This window comes from Castor canadensis, chromosome 9, assembly GCF_047511655.1.
Source record: "Castor canadensis chromosome 9, mCasCan1.hap1v2, whole genome shotgun sequence".
NCBI classification, from domain to species: Eukaryota; Metazoa; Chordata; class Mammalia; order Rodentia; family Castoridae; genus Castor; species Castor canadensis.
The window spans coordinates 49,544,997-49,562,609 of record NC_133394.1 but is presented as its reverse complement, the minus strand read 5'-3'; the positions used below and the strand labels follow the sequence as shown (position 1 = coordinate 49,562,609).

Sequence of the window (17,613 nt, the reverse complement as noted above, 5' to 3'; positions counted from 1 at the left end):
AGATACCTTAAAAGCAACTGAGGCCAATAGGAAAAGGGGAACAGGTACTAGAGAAAAGGTTAGATCAAAAAGAATTAACCTACAAGGTAACACCCATGCACAGGAAATCAATGTGAGTCAATGCCCTGTATAGCTATCCTTATCTCAACCAGCAAAACCCCTTGTTTCTTCCTATTATTGCTTATACTCTCTCTACAACAAAATTAGAAATAAGGGCAAAATAGTTTCTGCTGGGTATTGGGGGGGGAGAGGGAGGGGGCGGAGTGGGTGGTAAGGGAGGGGGTGGGGGCAGGGAGGAGAAATGAACCAAGCCTTGTATGCACATATGAATAATAAAAAAAAAATTAAAAAAAAAAAAGAAATTAAACATTTTCCATTCTCTGGTTCTAAAGTAGTACATATTAATATTTAGCATATTAATATTATATATATTGAGAGTATGATATTAATATTATATACTCATGGTTTATTAATATGCAACACAATACAATGTGGAGTACCAGGCTTGAAAGAGAATTTATTCATTTATCTATCTCTAAGAAACTGTGTACAAAACAATGTAGCTACTCAAAATTATTATAATAAATGTGCACATTCATGTAATAATTAAAGTACTTATAATTTTACACAAAACTGCTAAATGATTCAGATATAAAAAGCAAAATACACAAACACTATTCTCAAAGAGTTTAGAATCCAGGCAGAAAATATGTGTGCACATAAACTATGATAATACTATATTATTTTTACAAACATACAGAGGTAAAAAAGTTCTGCAGAAAATAAGGTTAACAATGTTTTAAATATTTCTTGGGAAAAGAAGGAAAATCTTCTTATGACAACAATAGAATTGAGATTTGAAAAATTATTACTCAGGTTTTTCATCACTGTGACAAAATACACAACAAAAGGGAGAAAGGAGTTATGTTTTGACAATTTCCAACTGTTCAGTCTATAGTCAGAATCTGTTGATTCTGGTACCATGGTAAGATGGAACATCATAGTGTTGGGATCATGTGGCAGAGATTTGCCACCTCATGGTAAACAGATGGTAGGTCTGGGGGACAAAATATGCCTTGTAAGACACACCCTCAGTTACCTGCTTTCTCCAGCTTGGCCTCACCTCCTATGCACTTCTCTATTCAATCAAGTTGATAATCAAGATTAACCATCACAAGTCCACTTCTTGTCAAATTGACATCTAAATACATCTCATTAAACCATAACATTCTACCACTTGCCTCCAAAAGGCTCCTGTCCATCTTGTTATGCAAATACTTCCAATCTCCAAGGGTCCTCACAGTCTTAACAGTTCCAATATTGTTCAGAAGTTCAAGTCCAGTGCTCACTTTATCAGCACTTATACTAAAACTGGAATTATGCAGAGAAGATTAGCATGGACCCTACACAAGTATGACACACAAATTTGTGAAGGGTATCATGTATTTTTCCACATATTTTTCTTACCTCATTCAGTTAATAAATCTTTATTCCTTTAGTGCAGTCCAGATTTCCTCTATGGAACCCTGGGTTATCTTATATAAAACTGAATACAAATATTGAGTGTTACTTAATATTGAAGGTACACACTCTGTGTCAATTCTTAAAAAGGACACTTAGGAAAGGGAGGACAAAATGAATTCTTGAGCCTCTGACTGATAAGGTAAGTCCAAAGGTTTTTAAATCACTCATTTCTTCATGATTCTGAGTGCCACATTGCCCTCATAGAAAGAGATAAAATGTGGGACAGTCACCTACAGTCTGGACCTCATATCAGGTCTCCAAAGAGAATCAGTCAAATGTTATAATCCCAGGCTCAGTTAGTTACTAGATGCCCCATCTGACTCTAAAATCTTTCCATACAATTAATCCAGCCATTATATTGCTCATAACTATACTATGACAGCTCAGAAATATATTAATACCATATGCAAGGAAAGGTCTGATTGCCAGAAAAGTTGGCATGAGTGCTTATTAAATTTGCACCTAGTTCAACCAACTGGAAAAAAAATAACTGCACAAACAGCTTCTTAGAGTAACAAAGAACCCACATTTAAAGAAGATCATAGCCAAACTAACAGAACAATGTATATATTGCCATAAAAATAATATTTAACAAGTCCACTTCTCTCCTCGTTAGAAAGGGCCTGCTTACTGGAGAGGACTGAAAATGGATTTTATTGTCTTGCCACGTGCCACAGGAGGGTTCAAATATCCCGTAGTTTGGGGGGTTACTTTTGGTGAGTGAATAGAAACCTTCCCTTGCAGAACAGAAAATGTAGGGCTTTTAAATAAAAGGACTTTATAAGAAGTTATCCTCAGGAGAGGGGGATATTGATATTTCCAAAGGGACAACTGACTCAATTTTATTTCAAAGATAGGGGGTGGAATTTCCCAGTAGCTAGTAATACCATGGAGGTGACATCTATCATAGAGACCTCAGTCATCTGTCAAAACTGAAAAGTCCAATTGTACACTTAAGGTTACCTTGGCCAAACTATGTGAAAAAGCTCATAAAAGTTGTGTAAAGCTTCTTCCTCTGGTTCTGACCCATATTAGAGCTTCCCTCAGTAGCAAGTTCAAGCTCAGCCCCTTTAAAATGCTATCTGGATGATCCAAGCTAGGGGAAACTAGCTCCAAAGTGCACACCTAGGTGGCAATTGAATTAATAATAAAACACAGTTAGAGCAGATGATGTCAACTCTTAATTGGTATGAAAACTTAAAACTTCATTCTACAGAAGTAAGACTTCAAGTCTATGAACCAGGGTTAAATATATTTAAAAACCTGGAAGTCAGGGTTTCCTCAGGAACAGCTTGATGCAATTTGGACAGGACCTTATTTAATCTTAGTAACTACTCACTGTTCTTTTAAGTTATAAGGTATGACTTCCTGACTCATCATTCCAGAGTAAAGAAGACAGAAGAATCAAGGCTCAAGTGAACCAACAAATTCTTACTCCTGTGAACATGGACCATACTCACACTAATGCTACAAAAAGTCAATAAGAACTGCAACGTATTTAGGGGTTCGTTTTCCCTTATTTTCCTAGTTGCTCAGTTCCTTTATATAGCTTTAATTCTTGTGAATTTTTGTGTTATTTTGTGTCTTAATCAGGAGATTAAAATCATGTTCAATGCATATTTATTATGACACTAAAATAAGTATCCATGTCATTTTATTAGTTTAGTTGGCATGTTTGATTAACTGTGTTTTGGCCTGGATTCTGCAGGAAATTATGTTTGTATTTTCTTGACTACTTTAATTAGGAATGTCAATTTAAATTATTTTTTTCACAGTTTGTGTCATAATTAGATGTACCCTGAAATGTTGTAGAAATCCAATTTCAAAAGGAAGTCAAGCTGTGGTGTTATACTTCCCCTGGTGACCATAAGACCTATCCTACCTTAAAATCAAGGAAATTTCATTTCTTCCCTAGGAAGATACTATGCCACCATCCGACTCTAAGAAGTTTCAGAAGCAAGCCCTCCATCTTTGAACCCCTTGAGTGAAAAGTAAAATGTCTCAGGGAAATATTTTATCTGCTAAGTGAGAAAGGTAGCTTTAAATAAAAACTCCTATATTAATGAAACTTCAAAGTGTCCTTGCCTTTTAGGGGGCTAAATTTACTCCTGTGAACATGGACCATACTCACACTAATGTTAAAAAAGTCAATAAGAACTGCAGCAGAAGCAGATCACCTTCACAAGTATTCCCATCCACCATCTTTATGAGGCAAGCTGGTCATGCCCAAGTGTTCCTGTATGCCATTTTAACCATTGAGAATATGTGTTCCACTACCTTGAGCTAATCATGACCCAAAATGCATCTGCCATCTTTCCTTCTTGAACTTTGACCAAATTGAACATGCTTAGGAATGTACTTTTTTTTTTTCTTTTTCTTTTTTTCGGTGCTGGGGACCGAACTCTGGGCCTTGCACTTGCCAGGCATGCGCTCCTCCACTGAGATAAATCCCCAACCCCAGGAATGTACTTTTTAACTGAGCCTGGTTTGGGAGTATGGTCACCCCTAAAGTCCTTCTGTGTATGAAAGTGTGTAGGCTCCCCAAACAAGATTCTCATAATTTTTGTTTAAGAAGGGGATTGCTTTGGACATAACTCCCCTGCTTGTTTTATCTTCTGCCTGTAATAATTCTTTCTCCACTCTTTCAAAAAAAATTCAAGTTCAAAATCTCTTCAAACACTTTTCTGTGAATTTTTAAAAAAATTACAAAGCAAGTTATATACTTCCAACAGACCATAGCATACAGTATACATTCCTATTCCAAAAGGGAGGAATGGGGACATAGAATGTATGGATGACACCAAAGAAACACCAAAATCCACCAAGGCAAATATTAGATGTGATAGCTCCATGACTGGCTTCCAGGGAATATAATGTTTTTTGGTGAGGTCACAAGGTATTGAGAAGCTCCAACTCTATGTCCTTGGTATGTGAAACTTGTAAAACCTCTCTATTGTGCTGGTTCCACCAATTGCTCGTGACTTTCCTCAGCAGACATTCCAATATCTGACCTCTCCACCATCCAGAAGTTTCCAATGAAGCATTACTTCACCCTCAAAGCTTTACCCATCACTCTCTCAGGAGCTGCATGGTGGGATTCAGACCCTGTCATACATTAGTTAGCTTCCGAGGCTTATTTATTTATTTATTTATTGGTGGGATTGTGGTGTGCACTCAGAGTTTCTCACTTCAAAAACTGGCTCTCTATTGCTTGAGCCATTTCTCCAGACCTTGTTGCTCTGGTTACTTTAGAGAAATGCTCTAAGTTTTTTACCTAGGCTGACCTGGACCACAGTGCTCCTATTTTATGCTTCTTGACTTAATGGGATGACAGATATATGTCACTATGCCCATTTTTTCTCTGCTGAAGTGAGTTCTAGCAAATTTCTTTTGTTTGGGCTGGCCTAGAGCCATGACTCTCCAACCTCAGTCTCCCAAGCATCTTGGGATGACAGGAATGAGCTATGAGCACCTGGCCTAGCTTTCTTTGAAATCTGGGTAGGATGCCCCCATGATACCATAATTCATGAACTTTACATGGGTACAAAACTAGCATAATATGGATGATGTCATGATGTGTTGCCAGCTCCAGAAGCAGTTGGGATCTTTTGGGCGATGGCCTCAATAGACTCTGAAATCCTGGGTAACTGAACAGGGATATCAATCTTGGAGAAGCAAACCGTTTAGCAGCCTTGTGTGAGCAAGATACATGGAAGTTGTCTCTTCTCAAGGAAAAGTATTTCAAATAAATGTAATCTTTATTTTCTTTTGATTTTTATTCATTTTGACTTTTATTTTTACATTTTATTAATATATATTACTTATACAAAGGGGTTTCATTGTGGTATTTCCATACAAGAAGAAAATGTAGCCAAAGTAACTCATTCTATTATTTATTCTCATCTCCTTCCTCCATTTTAAAATAGTTTCAATAGGTCTTATTACTGAATTTTCATACATATCTATAAAGTACTTCAACCATATTCAACCTTTTTTTACCCTTCCCCCTCATGCCAATACCTACCCCCGACAGCTCTGGTTTTAAATTCCTATTACTCATTTTTAAGTACTAGATTCTGGACATGAGAAAGAACATGACATTTTTTTCATTCTGGCTTATTTTGCTTGACATGATGATCTGATCTCTAGCTCCATCCATTTTCCTCCAAACAACATAATTTCATACTTCTTTATAACTGAATAATAATATACCATTTTTTCTTTATCCATTCATCAGTTGATTATTACGTAGGTTGATTCCATAAATTGGCTATTGTGAATAGTGCTGTTATAAATATGAGTGTGCAGGTATCTCCATTGTATTTTGACATACATTACTTTGGATATATGCCCAGGATCATATTAGTTTATTAAGAAAACTCCAAACTAATTGTCACAGTGGATACACTAATTTACATTCCCAAAATGTAAATTAAAATATAATGATGAATTCACCAGAATTCATCATTGTTTGTTTTCTTGATGATAAATCATTTTGACTGAGTTGAAATGAAATCTTTGACTTGAATTTTTTATTTCTAAGAATGTTGAACATTTCTTCATGTGTTATTAGCCATTGGTACTTTATTGTCTTAAGGCAGTCTCTTCAATTCATTTCACCATTGACTAATTGGATTATTTGTTTGTTTGATGTTTAACTTTTGAGTTTCTTTGTATGTTCTGGATTTCAATCCATTTATCCATTAAATAACTGGCAAAGGTTTTCCAATGTTCTATAGGATTTCGTTTTCATTCCAGCAATTTTTTCCTTTGCTGTAAAGAAGCTTTATAATTTGATACAATCCATTTTTCAATTCTTGTTATCTCCTGAGCAATTGGGTTTCTACTCAGAAAAGCGTTACACACCCCTGTAAATTCAAGGGTTTTTCCCTGCATTTTCTTTAAGAAGTTTCAAATTTCTGATACTATGTTAAGATGTTTGATCCATTTTGAATTGATTTTTATACAGGGAGAGAGATAGAGTTCTAGTTTCACACATCTTCATGTGTATATTGTGGGTTTTTCAACACCATTTGCTGAAGGGACTGTCTTTCCTCCAATGTAGGTTTTTGGTGCCTTTGTTAAAAATCAGATGGATATAGCTATGTGGGCTTATTTCTGGTAATTCTATTCCATCTACATATCTGTGAAATGCTATTTTGGTGTTAAGGTTTTGTATTATAATTTGAAAGTTACATATTTGAAGTCATGCATTAGCATAAATCCAATATATGCATTCACATATATATGATATAGAATATATTCACATATATGTATGATATAGATATAGATATAAATATAGATATAGATATAGATGATTGTATGATTATTTTGGCTGTGATGGGTCTTTTGTGCTTCCAAGTGTTTATTAGGATTGATTTTTCTATTTCTGTGAAAAATTATATCTTGATGGATATTGCATTGAATCTGTAGATTGCTTTTAGAAATAAGTCATTTTCGCAATATCTGCTATATGAACATGAGCGGTTTTTCTATCTTCTAGTGTATTATTCAATTTCTTTCTTGAATGTCTTACAATTTTCACTGTAGAGTTCTTTCAGCTCGTTAGGTTATTTTTATTCCCAGGGATTTTTTGAGGTTATTGTGAATGAGATTGTTTTCCTGATTTCTTTCTGAGCTTGTTCATTATTAGTACATAGAAAAGATACTGAACTTTAATGTTGTTTTGTATCCTGCTACTTTGCGGGAAAGTGATTATTAGATCCAAGTGTTTCTTGGTGAAATCTTTGGAGTATAGGATCTGCAATTAAGGATAATTTTACCTCTGTCATTCTTATTTGTAACCTTTTTATTTTTTTCTGTTGCATTATTTCTCTAGCTAAAACTTCTAGCACTATAGTGAGTGAGTAGAGAGAATAGACACTTTTGTCTTATTCCTGATGTTACAGGAATTGGTTTTATATTTTCCCCATGTAGGACTGTGCTGATTATAGATTTATCATATATTGCCATTATTATACAACCATTATTATACTAAGTATGCTTCTTAAATTTCTAATTTCTTCAGAGCTTTTATCATGAGTAGATATTGAATTTTATCAAGGCCTTTTTCTGTATCTACCGAGATGACCATGTGATTTCCATCCTTTAATCTCTTTAAGTGATGTATTACATTAGTGATTTATATATGTTGAGCCATTCTTGCATCATTGTATTAAAATCAACTTGATCATGGTATATGATCTTTTAATGTGCTGTTGAGTTAAGTTTTCTAGTATTTTATTGAGACATATTTCATCTATGTTCAACAGAAAAATTAGTCTATAATTTTTTTTTGTCATGACCAAATATAGTTTTGATATCAGGGAACCAGTAGCATCATATAATGAGTTTGTTAGTGTCCCTTTCCTTTCTATTTTATAGAAAAATTTGAAGATCTTTGGTGCTAGTACTTCATAAAATTATGATAGAATTCAGCCGTGATTCCATCCAGTCTTGCACTATTTTTCTTGGGATGCTCTTTATTATTACTGCTTCAATTTCATTGCTTCTCTTATATCTGTTTAGATGGGTTATGTATGCTCAATTCAATATTGGTAGGTCACATGCATCTAAATATTTATTTCTTCCAGATTTTCCAGCATATTATAAGATAGATTTGGGAACTAGTTCCTAATGGTCTTCTGAATTCATAGGTATTTGTCATGATAACCCTTTATTCATTTCTAATTCCATTAATTTGAGTCTTTTTGCTTTTATTTTAGTTAGTTTGGCTAAAGTTTTTGTCAATCTTGTTCATCTTGTCAAAGAATGAGCTCATTATTTATTGATTATTTATATTTTTTTCTCCATTTTGTTAATTTCTGGCCTGATGTTTATAATTTCTTTCCATCTACTGCTTTGGATTTGTCTATTCCTGTTTTCCTAAGAGTTTGAGGGGCATCAGTAGGTAATTTACTTGAAATCTTTCTGATTTTTTAATGAAGGCAGTCTTAACTATAAAGTTTCCTCTTAGCAGTGTCTTTTCTCTGTCTCAAATTTATGGTTATTTGTATTTTCATTTTCATTTGATTCTAGGAGTCTTTCTATTTCCTCTCTTATTTCTTCAATGACTCAGGAATCATTCAAAGGTGAATTGTTCATTTTCCATATTTTAGAATATTTTGTGGATTTTCTATGGATGATTTCTAGTTTTACTCCACTGTGGTCTGATGAAATATATGAAGTTATTTCAATTTTCTTTTTTTGTTTAGCTTCGTTTCATGTCCTAAATTATGTCTATTTTGGAGGAAATTCATAGGCTGCTGAGATGAATGTGTGTGCCACAACTATTGAGTGAAATATTCTGTTGATATTTATTAAGTCCATTTGGTCTATAAAATTAATTTCAAAATTGTTAATTTTTTGGACCGAAGGAACAATATATTGTTAAGTATGGGGTGTTAAAGCCACCTACAATTATTGTGTTGAAATCTGAGTATTTACGTCCTGCAGTGTTTCTTTTATAAATATGCATGTACCGACAAATAGTTTCATGTATATGTACAACAGTTAAATCCTCCTGATGGATTGTTCCTTTTACTAATATCAAGTGAACTTCTTTGTCTTTCCTGTGTAGTTTTGGTTTGAAGCCTGTATCATCAGGTATGTATATACCTTCTCCTGCTTGGTCTTGGGCTGTTTTTCTTGAAAAAATCTTTTTTCTTCTTTATACTCTAAGTATGTGTTTGTCTTTCTTTGTCAGTGAAATAAATTTCCTATGCACACCAATGTCTGGGACTTGTTTTTTAATCCAGTCTGCTAGTCTGTATCTCCTGACTAAAGAATTTGGACTATTAGAATTTACAGTTATTATTGAATGCTATGTTGTAATTCCTGAGTTTTGTAATTTTTGTGGTGCTTGAGTCTTCCTCATTCTTCATTTGCTTATCTACTAGCCTAATAAGAATTTTTTTTCATGTTTACTTATCTTCTATACTTCCTTTGAGTATCTTTTCTAGTTCTGGCTTAGCAGTCATGAATTACCTTGGTTTTTGTCATGTAAGATTTTTATTTCTTCTTCAATTATGAAGGATAGCTTTGCTACTTAGAATAATACTTCTAAGTATTATTCTATACTTAGAATAATCTATATTGGCAGTTATTTTCTTTCAGAACTTGAAATATATCATTCTGTACCACCCTTGCTTTTAAAGTTTCTCTTGAGGAATCTGGTGTTATTCTGGTAGATTTGTTATTCTGTAACTTCTAGCTTTTTCTTTGCAGCCTTCAGTATTTTTTTCCTTGTTTTGAATACTGAAGGTTTTAACTATAAAATGACATGGGATGGTTCTACTATGGTCTTGTATGTTTGGAGTCTTAAAGCCTTTCTGTGCCTGGATAGCCATACCCTTCTCAAGATTCTGGAAGTTTTCTGTTATTACATTATTGATTATTCCATTCATATATCTTTATTCTTTTTATCCTCTCTCTTTATCTAATTTTTCTATTACTAAATTCTAATTTTTCTATTGACTTTGTCTTCAAGCCCTGGTATTCTGTCTTCCATTTGATCCAGTCTATTGAAGAATATTTCAAATGAATGCTTTCTTTGACTTGTATAGTTTTCCATTTCCAGAATTTCAATTATTTCAGAATTTCTATATTATTTTTGAATCACCATTTCATATCTTTCATTGTCTTCCTTATTTCACTAAGTTACTTAATTTTATCCTCTTTGAATTCATCGAGCTATTTATTTGTATTCTCTGCCAAATTGTTCAGTTGGTTTTACATGTCCACATTAACTTCAATGATCATTCTTAATAGTATTTTTTACTTTAGTATTTGAGATTTTACCTAGTTTGCTATCAATCATATTTTTTACTGTGTGATTCTTTGCCTTTCAGAGTGTCATGTTCCCTAGTGTTTTTCATATTTCTTGTGTATCTCTATTGAGGCTTGCTCATCTGAAATCAAATAGTTGGTTAGAAGTTTTAATTACCTAAAACCCTTGTTTACTTATCCTCTAAGTTCTGGAAGGACTGGGTATTGGCAGGGTTGATGTGCTATTTCTTAAAACTGGCCTGGGTATATAATTCAGTAATAACAAAGTCACTAGTGAAAGAGCAGTTACAAGCAGGGTCTAGAGGCTTCTGAGCATAGCTAGTTGGTTAGAGTGCACTCTGCAAAGTGCACCTACTCTCAAAGGGCATACTTTGATCTGCACAGGAGATCCAATGGCAGTTCCAGCTTTTTTACAGGATCTTTCCTGCCTAGACATATGGTTTGATGTTTTATTTGTGGCATGATAAGTAAAAAGTTCTTGTCACCTGTGTCAATACATGCAGTCCTTGGTCAGGCAGTAGGTTTTGGGCTATAACCTGACCAAAGAAAAACATGAATGGCTCTGATGAACTACCCTTGGAGAGAGTCTTTCCTGTGTAATTGTGCTTACTGATCAAGCTGAACTGGGAGGTAGGCTAGTGTTGTGGCTAGGTTAAGGTTGGTATTAGTACAAGGTGAGAGACAGGGATATCATTTCAGTCTTCTGTATGTGGATATGTACTTTTCCCAGCAATATTTGTTGAAGGGGTTGTCTTTTCTCCATTGTATGCTTTGTGTTTGTCAAAATTTAGTTGGCTATAGCTGCATGGGTTATATCTAGGTCTTCTATTGTATTCCATTGGGTTTCATGTCTGTTTTTGTGCAGTACTATGCTGTTTTTATTGTTATGGCTCTGTAGTATAGTTTGAAGTCAGGTATTATGATACCTCAAGCATCGAATTATTTGCTCACAATTGCTTTGGCTATTTGAGGTCTTTTGTGTTTCTGTATGAATTTTAGAATTGATTTTTCTATCTCTGTGAAGAATGTCATTGGAATTTTGATAGGGATTGCATTGAACATGTAGATTGCTTTTGGTAGTATGGGCATTTTCACAATGTTGATTCTGCTAATTCACAAACATGGAAGATTGTTCTATCCTCTGATGTCTTCTTTAATTTTTCTCTTCAATGATTTCATTAAAATGGTCTTTGGTTTCCTTCATTATATTTATTTCTAGGTATTTTATTTCTTTGATGCTGTTGTAAGTGAAATTATTTCCCTGGTTCCTTTCTCAGTCTTCATTATTGGTATATTTAAAAGCTTCTGATTTCTGTGTATTAAATTTTATCCTGCTACTTTGCCAGAAGACTTTATGATTTTTAAGATATTTTGGTGGAGATTTTGGGGTTTTTTACATGTAGAATCATATCATCTGCAAATATGGAAAGTTTCATTAGTTTCTACTACTGGTCCAGTATCTTTGGTTGTCTATTGGAGAAAAGATGAATTTTTGTGCTTCTGTAAAGCTAAAGGTCATAAGGGTTGTGATCAGAGAGAGACAGAGGGAAACTTCTAGTGGGTAATATGAGGTGAAAAGTTTATATAGCAGAAAGGGCTTTTGGATGAACTAATATATGAAGTTAATAAGAGACAGATTGATATAGGTAGAAAAGATCAAGTAGGTAATAAAATAGGGAAGGGAGGGAAGATAACAATGGAAGAAATTGAACAGATAAACAAATGCCATAGATCTGAAAAAGAAATTTAAAAAACTAAAAATCTGGGAATCTATCTATTGAAGGTATTGATAATGAAGGAGGGTTGTGGGTGTTTAGATAGAGAGGAAGGAAATTAAACACTAGGAAGTTGTTCTAGCAGTTGACAGGTAGAAAGTATAAATTAGGAAGGATAGAAGAAAAGCAGAGGAGAACAGATGGTTTAGGGTTGAAAACTTAAAGGTGGGTTACAGGTCTCTCATATAATGACTACAGTGAGATAGAAGGGATGAAGGTAAGGCTAAATTTAGAGCAAATTGGGAAACAAGAATGCAAAGTTGTTGTGGGAATGTACAGAAAAAGAGGCTGCACATAAATGAGTTAAAAATCTATATCACAGATTTAGCAACAATGAACACAAATTTTATGTAAAAATTATGAAATTTCAATTTTTCTTCTGAGCAGTTGATCTTCCCCCACCACCCCATCTCCCAAGTCTGAGTCTTTTATTCCACTAGATGGCAAGCTAAACTGAATAACTGCCCCTGGAATGGTGCCTGATGCTAGGGAGAGAGAGGAGGTAGTTTGTAGATCTAAATAGCATCTCTGAAATTTGTACTGACAACTTGACAGTCTCACCCTATCCACACTAGCAATTTCCCCCTCTCTCAAGGTCCCCAGAAATTGCAATCTGTAGTTATATACAAATGTAGGGATTTGTCCAGATGTCATCAGTGGTGTAGGTCTTAGACAATGTTGGAGGTGCAGCTCTCTTTTGGTAATGTCATCCCTGCTATGCACTTAGCTGGTGCTGTGCACTCAGCAACTTCTCAAGTCACACTGTGTCATGTTCTCTGTGACATCTGTGGGCTGCCACTGGGTCTCAGTAAATTTTCCCTGTAGTGTGACTGTTCCTTGTTGGCCTTCAGTCTTGCTGCTAGTGGGCATGCAAGCTCTAGAGGGGGGTCACAGCAGGCTCCAGAGAGGGTCTTTTTTCAAGATTCCCCAGAGCAGTCCAGATCTAGTTTTGCTTGTGGCATCCCAGCAGCTCTCCTCAGTAGGTTGGTCCTGGGCACTTTCTTCTTTGGGTACTGATCTTCTTCATGTGATTCTTGTGGTGAAGATTCCCAGTGGAGGAGCCTGTGCTTGGCACTGTGGCTTTGGGGCCAATGGGGAATGCAAATCTGAAAATGTTTTTTCATGTTTTCTTTTGCTTCACTCATTTTAGGTTCAATCAAGGTTCTGATGCTTGCTGACTGTGGGACCTGGGACATGTCTTCCAGGGTCCTCAGTTTCCAACTTGGTTCTGATTTAGAAGGTCCTGGAGTTCTGGACTGTCAGCAGTCTGACATCTTGCCTCTTCTCCCTCAAGTATCTTGTTATAAACCAAAGATGTTTCTGTAATCTTCATGGTAATCACAAAGGAAAAATCTGTGATAGATGAAATAGAAATAAGAAGGAATGAATCAAAACACACTACTAATACATGCCACTTTAAAGTCTGGCAGAATTCAACAGTGAAAAGGTCAGATCCTGGACTCTTCTTTTTTGAGAGAGTCTTTATTGCTGCTTCAGTTTCATTGCATGTTATAGGTCTGTTTAAGTGATTAATATTCTCTTGATTCAATTTTGGAGGGTCATATGCGTCTAGAAATTTGTCCATTTCTTCTATATTTTCCAGTTTAGTTGAGTATAGGTTTTAAAAGTAGTCCCTAATGATTCTCTTGATTTCCTTGGTGTTTGTTGTTATCTCCCCCTTTCATTTCTAATTTCATTAATTTGGGTCTTCTTCCTCCTCACTTTAATTAGATTTGCCAGGGGTTTGTCAATCTTATTTATCTTTTCAAAGAACCAGCTTTTTGCTTCATCAATTATTTGTAAGTTTTCTTTTTTGGGTCTCTATTTTGGCCCTTATTTTTATTATTTCTCTCTTTCTTCTAGTTTTAGGGTTAGCTTTTCTTATTTTTCTTGGTGTTTGAGATACAGAATTTGGTTGTTTATTTGAGAACTTTCTGTGTTTTTAATATATGCACTCATGACTATAAATTTAGGACCACCTTTGCTGTGTCCTATATTTTTTGGATAGGGTGTACTTTCAATCTCATTAAGGTCCAGGAACTTTTTGATTTCTTCCCTTAATTCTTTGATGACCTGTTGTTCATGGAGCAAAGTGTTCTTCAGTCTCTAAGTGTTTGAGTATTTTCTGCTGTTTCTTTTGTTGTCTACCTGTGTTTTTAAGTCCAATAGTGTATGTTTAATGAAATTGAGTGCAGAAACATTAGGCACATGTAAGTTAACAATTGTTATTTCCTCTTGATGCATGGCTCCTTTTATTAATATGAAGTGACCTTCCTTGTCTCTTCTAAGTAATCTAGGTTTGAAGTCTCCTTTCTCTGACATAAGTATTACTACTACTGCCTGTTTTCAGTGGCCATTAGCTTGATAAATCTTTGTCAACCTTTCACCTTAAGAAAATGTTTGTTTCTGTCTGTAAAATGAGTTTCTTGTAAACAATAGATTGTTGGGTCTTTCTTTTAAATACAGTTTGCCAATTCTTGTATTTGGATAGAGAGTTGAGGCCATTAACATTCAGTGTTAATATTGAGAGATATGTGTCGACTACTGCCATTTAATTGTTTCTATTGCATAAGGGTTTGTGTGTGTGCAACTAATTCTATGATACTCTCTGATTATTTGTCTGTTCTTCTCTTGAGGTTTAATAATACACTTACTTTCATGGCTATGTTTGTTTATATATTCTATGTGTATGATACCTTTTTGAATCCTCTGAAGTAGTGGTTAAGTGGTCAGATATGGTTTTAGTTTCTGGTTATCATGGACAATTTTTATTCCTCCTTCAAATATGAAATGATAGCTTTTTTGGGCAAAATACCCTAGATATTCCAAGTAAATTGAATCCAGAAGAAAGCAGGAATAGCCATATTTATATCAGATACAAGAGATTTTAAACCAAAGACAGGAAAAAGAGACAGAGAAGGCTACTTTGTGATGATAAAGTAGTTGATTCACCTAGAGAGAAAAAAACAATTCTAAATATATAAGAGCCCAACATTGAAACACTCAGATATGTAAAACAGTATCAATACACCTATAGGGAGAGATAGATTCCAATAAAAAGCAGTTGGAACCATAAACCAAACTTTCAGCAATAAAAAATTATCCAGAAATTCAACAAGGAAATATTAGTTAGAGTCTACTATTGTCCAAATGGCCTAACAGACACCTATAGAATATACAATCCAACAAATTTTGCTCTCATCAGCATGTGGAATATCCTTCAGGATAGATCATAATGAAAGAACACAAAAAACACTCAACAACATTTTAAAAACTGAATTCTTATGAAGTATCTTTTCCAACTATACTGTAATGAAACTAGAAATCGGTAGCAAGAAAACATTAGAAATTTTGTTGCAGATAATAAATGGAAATTTTAAAACTTACATTTGAACAAAGGATCAAGAAAAAAATCAAGGAGCAAATTATTTTCCTTTTTATTCCATCTATTTATCTTTATTTTCTTTTTATGTTTCTTGCATTTAATTACAGATGTATACATTATTTGAGCCAACCCCTCTCCTCCTGCCCTCCTTCACCCCCCACTTCTAGGCAGAACTTTTTCTGCTCTCTTGATCTCCAATTTTGTTGAAGTGAAAATATAAGAGATAATAAGAAAGACATAGCATTTTGCTAGTTTGAGGCAAAGATAGTTATACAGAGAGACTCCAAGCATTGCTTCCACACACTTGTGAATTGCAATCCACACTGGTTCATCTTTGCCAGACCTCTTCCCTACTTCCTGATCTTCCCATAGTGGCCTCTCCCAGTTTAAGACTACTATATTCACCCCTCTATAGTGAGCACATCAACCACATTCAAGTTTTAGGTTTCCTTCCCTTGCCCTATTCCTCCCATGCACATTCTCCCCTAAGTGTGTGACCCATGTCCAATAATATTACTGCATTTGTTTTAGATCTATAATCCACATATGAGGGAGAAGATGCAAATTTTTGGCCTTTTGAGCCTGGTTAACTTTGCTTAAGATGATATTCTTCAGTTCCATCCTTTACTTGTGAATGAGAAATTTTTATTTTTTGTGGCTGAATAAAATTCCATTGTGTACAAATACCACATTTTCTTAATCCATTCATCGGTAGTGGGGCATTTTGTTTGCAGCACTATTTACAATAGCCAAGCTATGGAAAATATCAAAGATCAAATTTTAAAAATACCTGAAATAAATGAAAATGTGAACAGAATATATAAAAACTTTTGGGAAACAGCAATAGAAGTAGTAAGAAAGAAGGGAAATTACAGAGTGAACAAGTTCAAAAGGTCAGTGAATAAAAGAAATTGTCTATTCACAATGTTAAATAAAATTGGCAAACTCTTGGTTAAACTTCTGAAAAGGAGAGAGAAGACTCAAACAAAATTAAAAAATGAAAGTGGAAACATTACACCTGACAGCACAGAAATATCAAGGATCATTAGAGATTATTATCAACTCCTATACAATTATAAATTTGATAACTTAGAAGAAACTGACACATTTTTGACAGTACACCTTCCCTCCAGAGAAAAATAATGAGTAATGAGCTTCAATTAGTCATAAAAAAAAATCCCTCCATCAAAAAAGTGTATGTCCAGACTTCTTCCCTGGCAAGTTCCACCAAGGTAATAAAACTTTTTCTCAAATTATTGCAAGAAAACAAAGTAAGAAATGTTCCAAACTCATTCTATGTAGCCAATAGAACCCTGATACAAAAAGTGTAGCAAAAGTCATCTTTGATGACTATAAATGAAAAATCATAATAACAGCAGAATAAAATAATAAAACTAATAATAATGCAGAACACATATGCATATTAAAAATTATTCACCATGACTGAGTAGGATTCATCCCAGGTATACAAGGGTGGTTCTCCATGACCAAATCAATAAACATGATACATCACAAAATATGGACAAAAAATGTATGATCATCTCAATATATGTAGAAAATGCATTTGATAAAATTCAGCATCCTGATAAAAACACAAAATATTAGACATAGAAGATAGGTACCTCAGCATAATAAAATACATATATGATGAACCACCAGCTAAAACCATGCTAAATGGAGAAAAGCTAAAAGTTTTTTCCTAAGGTCTGGAACAACACAGAATGCCCATTTTCATCACCTTTACTTAACAAAGTAATAGAAGCCCTAGCCAGAGACATCAGGCAAGTGACAGAAATAATGGTCATCGAATTTGAAAAAGTCATATTATTCCTGTGTTTGAATGATATGATCTTACATATGAAAAACACAAAAACTCCACCAAAACCTTAGAACTAATGTATGTACTCAGTGAGGCTGCAAGATGTAAAATCTATATGCAAAATCAGTAGTATTACTTAATGATGACAGTGAATTATCTGAAACAGAATCATACTCAACATAATCCCTGTCCAAGTACCAGTAACATTTTTGACAGAATTAGAAAAAAAACTTTTAATATTTTTATAAAGCCACAACAAAACCTAAATAGCCAAAGAAATCTGGACCAAAAAAAAAAAAAAAAGCATGAGGTATTACACTCTA

The 17,613-nt window shown here is 34.3% G+C and overlaps 1 non-coding gene across 1 annotated transcript; it reads left to right on the top strand.

Moving 5' to 3' along the window:
* The first annotated feature begins 1,341 nt into the window (after nucleotides 1–1,341).
* LOC141411135 (U6 spliceosomal RNA) lies at nucleotides 1,342–1,448 on the top strand. Its single transcript, XR_012435976.1, has one exon. It is a non-coding gene; the product is annotated as a U6 spliceosomal RNA (small nuclear RNA).
* Nucleotides 1,449–17,613: the final 16,165 nt, after the last annotated feature.